Source organism: Stegastes partitus, unplaced genomic scaffold (genome assembly GCF_000690725.1).
Source record: "Stegastes partitus isolate 25-593 unplaced genomic scaffold, Stegastes_partitus-1.0.2 Scaffold286, whole genome shotgun sequence".
Taxonomy (NCBI): Eukaryota; Metazoa; Chordata; class Actinopteri; family Pomacentridae; genus Stegastes; species Stegastes partitus.
This window is the reverse complement of record NW_007578017.1, coordinates 446,281-451,732: the sequence shown is the minus strand read 5'-3', so window position 1 is coordinate 451,732 and position 5,452 is coordinate 446,281.

The window sequence follows — 5,452 nt, the reverse complement described above, 5'->3', positions numbered from 1 at the left end:
GGATTACACAGCAGATAAATGTGCTGAGTCACTAGTGGACCATGCAGGAGATGTTCGGTACCATTTGAGGCCATGTTTGTCTTTTTACTGTCTGTGTTCTTCACATCCCGTCACTGTTTAGTTTTATTACCTTCTTTTGTTGTACCTTGGATTCTACCTCAGCCTGTTCCCGTGGTTTTGTTTGCCTGCCTGGATTTTTGTAATCTTACATCAGCTTAAGTCAGTAAAGCTCTGCTTTGGTTTGCTCCACCTGCCTCCTCCTCCTCCGTCCTGCAGTCGAGTCGCCTCGTAAGAAGGAAATATGGATCCTGATCTTTAAAGTGAGTTTAATTATTCAAGAAGAGAGCTCTCAAGTGCACGGTGTAATACTGTACGATTGTAAAATATTACAATAAGGATGTGGGAGAAGGGCAGCATAAAGACGAGCTGATGTATGTGTGTGGTGAGCATGCATACACAGCTTAAAGGCACAGTGGAATGAGGTTTTCACCTGCGAATCCCCGCCGGAATCCGATAGGAAAATAGACCACTCATCAACCTCACGGAGCGTGACAGCAGAGCCATGATCCCACACTTATTTATAGTCCTGATTTAGATGGACAGCAGCAGCCCCGAGCTAAAAGTCTTCCAAACAGGAGAATGTTCAACCAGCAGCTCCAGTCATAACGTCTACATCTGTTTTCAAAGCTTCTTCTTCTGTTTTTTATCTGATTGAAATAAAAAACTAATTTAACGATGCTGGTTCTGGAGGTTTTAAACCCAGTTCATTACTTGGACTGATGTGTTCTATCTGCTGACGGTGACCTTTGTCTACTGCATGTGCACATATATTGAATTTAGTTCTATTGAACTCGTCCCAGTCACGCAGTGGGCTCCATCAATGGCCATTTTATTCTTTGACAAACTTCTCATTAAGTTCACGAGTTCAGAGCGGCTCCATAATAACTGAAGTTCTTCACTCTGTACATGGATTTCTTTTTATAAAGCACACTTCAGTCTGAATGGGGAGAAACCACAGGATGGTTCAGAGAACTGGTGAACCTGTAAATGTAAAGCAGTGGGAGTTCCTCTGGTCCCTGATGGCACCTGTAGATATCTCCCACCAAGGCTACCTTTTAAAATCAATAAGCTGAACTGTCTGTCAAATTCCACGTGACAGTCGCCTCCTGACAGCGGCGGCAAACTGTCGGCTACGTACAGCATTCCTGCACGCGGTCGCCATAGCACAGTCGCACAAATAATTAATGTGCTTCGTTTCTCTGCAGCCTTTCCCGTAATGACAGGCTAGCTGAGAATAATCACCGCGCTTTGGAGGGAGCTGTTTTTATTCTTCCATATTGTTCTGCCGCTGTGCGCCTCCAGGGCCGAGCAGCTTGAAGGAATCACAGAGCCGTCTGCTGAGCCAGGTTGAAAGGTTTTTTCACTTGATGTCACTTTTGAACGTGACTTTCAAACTTCCTGCTGTTGGCTGTATAGGAGGAGAAACGCAGCGGCAGCACTTCATTAATTATATTTCCTGGCTGCGGCGCCTAATGAGCAATCCAGAAACTTCTGACGTAAATCATCGTCTTCGGGGTGCAGGATGGGAACGGAGCGGCTTTCTGGACCCGAGTGAGGAAGATGCTAAGAGGAGAATGTCAATTAACAGCACAGCGCTGATTTCTCCAGATAACCTTCCTCCAGAGCCGAGTGATCTTCTGAGCTTGGATTTGTTTGGCTCATATTTTCTTTGCATATGTTGATCTGAGTTCATTCATTTTTTGATGCATTTACACAGTTCAAAAATATAACAGATGACATAGCAGCAAATTGGAACGCACAGCATCTCCAAACACATTCATCCCATTACGGAAACAATACAATTAAAAATAAGTGTTAGAGACAGAAAAGCAGGAGCAGAAACTCGACCGGACCGAACCTGAATTCCTAGAAAATCAAGGTTTACTCAGCCTGACACCCACGGATGCCCTGCCTCGCACCGACCGGCCGGGCATTTACATTTTTGTCTTGACCCTTTAGTCCAAGGCTCCACATTATTCTTGTTTCCTGTTAGTTGCCCTGCAACGCCTCTGCAGCTGCAAATTTAAAGTTTGAAACGATGGAAGAAGAATCTGAAGCGAGGATGTTTAACGAACGGCAGACATCTGATCCTAACGTGCTCAAAATATAAAACAAATGCCTCTTTAATGAACAGAGTTTACTTCTGTCAGTCTTAATTCTTTAAATCCTGGTTGTAGGTGTTAAACAAGAAAAGGGAAGCTGGCTTATCTGAGCTACGTGGACATGAAAAGCTGTTTAGATGTACAGATGGTATGGATTCTATATGTAGGTCTCTGGTTTCTGACGTCTGAAATCCAAACTAGTCACAGCGGTTATTTCTTCGTGCCATCGCTGCTCTGAGGCTCTATCGGTGATATTACGGTGCATCTGGCTGCTGCCAGTGATTCATGCAGTCGGAGTGAGATATCCTCCACGGCTCCTGCCGGAGGTGCACACTTTCTGAGCGACCTGTAAACCTGCCACGGAGACAAAGCAGCCAGTCTTGCACCAGAATAAATCTTCCAATTCATCTCAGCGCTGGAGTCCAGCTCCTGCTGCAGCGATAAGGCGCCGCGATGCCCCGCGCTCACAATCTCACGTATTTCTGTCACAGGCTGACGATCTTCTCCTTTGATACCCGCCGCTGTTTCTGCAGGAGCAGGTTTGAGTTTGTTGCTTTTTCAGAAAACAAAAACAAAAAAAAATTCAGTTGAGGAAATCATTTCTCTCACGTTTCTTCCCCGCTGGTGGACTTCTTACTGTTTCTTCTTCCCACTGTTCACAAATTTAGCATCTTCGACATTTCTGCTTTCCAGAGCCGTCAAGACGTTCGGTCGGTCTCTTGTGTTCTACGAACCAATCAGTTGGAGGACATTGATTTTTAAATGTCACGGCTGAATATGTAATTTCTCACAAAGCACCACTTCCCATATCGGCACACTAATCTTTACTGTACATTCCCAGCTGGGGGGACGTTACCACCAACGTTCCTTCACCTCCAGCAGCCTGAAGTCTGAACTGTCATGGGCTGTGTTTGTTTGTCTCAGTTAAGCAGTGAATGGTATCAGAGCCATAACGGTGCCGAATCACTTCCACTAATGCAAGCAAGAGCATTTCTAAAGCTGATTTGCTAATTCAATTACTAATAAAAGCAATGTTTACTGCCCTTGGAATAATTAAAAACTTACTGATTCGTTCGCTTCACGCTTGATTGTATCCAAAACACGGAGGTGTTTTATCGTCGCTGCATCACTCTATCAGTCTGGATGGAACCCAACAAGCTTTCAAATGACTTCACCTGAAACATAAATGTCCGTCTGTCAAGCAGGAAGTCGACCCACTCTGCTCGTGCGTCCCTGTTTCCGGAGCCCTGCTGGCTGTATTCGGATAGATTTTTCTGTCCAATAAACACATTTTCTTCGGTGTCATTATAACTGCATAACGTCTTAGACCCATTTATTTCAATTTGCTTCCATTTCCTGTGTATTACTGTTTCTCCAGGGTGCATGAGGAAAAATGTAGAGGAGGAAAAAAAAAACCAGCCGGGAAACAAATGAACGTACAGTCTGTCAACATTCTATTACAAATAACCCCGAGCACCTCGTGGCCCTGCTGTGTTTTGGTCCAGTACTAACTTATTATAACATCCACTCTGGACTTGATGAGTAATTTTATTATTTCAGCCCATAGTCTGCAATTTTCTAAAGGTTACGGGCAGAGCAGAGGCATTTGTGTGCAGAACTTCGACAAAGCTGGCATCATTTTAAAGGTTACAAAATATATAAGTGAGGCATTAACTTCTGAACCCATGAAAATAAAAGCTTCTCCTCAGAGTGCCGAGCAGAAACATTTATCTGAATCGCACAAGTAAAACACAGACGTGGTTTTGATAGTTAGCGTGCTAAAAACATACGGACGGCTTTCTGCTTCTGCTGCACACGCTACGGGAGATAAACCGGAGTGACGGTAATGTGCAATAAATTGATAATTGATATGAGAAATGAGATGCAATCGGTGGCTGTTTTAGAGCGTATTGATTTATGCTTCATGCTAACTGCTCGGTGACAAATCGTAACGGTTGCGCTGACAAATCGCCTCGCTCGACTCCACTCGGGTCTGGTCCGTGCACGAGTCCCGTTAAGAGCCACTTTTTGAAGCAACTCGCTATTAATGGAACGCTGACATCTGCAAAAAGTCACGCGGGTACCGTTTAGAGGAGGGCTGGTAGCAGTGAGGCTGTGTGATTAGTCAAGAATAAGAGCCTGAAGTTTAATTAAAGTCATCAGGCAATTAGGAGCCGGCGCGATAGTGCTTTACAATGCATTTCTGTCTTGTCCATTACCCAGGCTTAATCAAAGAAATCCCTCCACTGATGTTATGAGCTATAAATGTTACAGCAGTATATGGGTCAGCCACATGGAGACCGCTGTGGAAATAGAGCATTTGTCAATTAATTGCACACCATTTATTATTTCTAATGCTGTTTTTTTTTAGAGTGCTTATGCATCTTCTAAATGTAAGTAAGCTGTAAGTAATTAGGTTGTATTGACAGATTGTCTGTGATGAAACAGGTGAGCTCTGGGCCTCCACGCCTCACAGCTGATCGAAAAATCGGTGCTAAAATGAACCCAAAATGGCTGTAATGGACATCATAGTAAAATGCACTCAGTGTACCTCACGTGGTTTCCTTCCTCTCTAAACTTTTAAATGATGGTTTATTTATTGATGGCCAACGTGTATCCGTGGCTGATTGATTTCAGGGTGTGAAGGATGAGGAACAATGGCGGGGCGGCGCTCGGTGCCAGACGCAGACGTGCTGTAATGGACTGTGAAAGTGCACAAGATGAAAAGTACCAGATGAGGAAAAATGAACTTGACCAAGTGCACAGCCGCCGGAGACCCGGATCTCATCCTAATGATTCAATAGTGTCAATATTTATTACTGTAGCTCCATTAGCGATGACTGCGGCTCATTAATATGCGCACAGCCGCTCCTGATGACCTTCACCATCCCCGCTGTTTCTGTTGCACCAGACCCAACTGAACCTGCTGAAAACTCAGAAAAAGAAAAAAAACAACCCAGAACCTTCTTTCACTCAGCGCACACATGCAATTACTGCGTCTGCATCTCAGGAGGTCTCCACACAGATTGGTAAAACTTTACTTAGTAAATAAGGAAATCAATTCCTGGGGTTACATTGTTGAGTTAAATTATAGCATCGGATGTCTTCGCTCTATTTATTTATTTATTTTAAACGCTGCTTGTGGATTTTTTTCTTCAGTCTGGACAGCTACAGCTTGGCAGAACAATAGAGCTCAGAGCTGGGAAGGAGAAGGAATGCTGTGAAGAAAATGTAAATGCTCTTGGCTGTGAAACAGCCTTGAGATAACTCATAAACGTGTACATCATCAT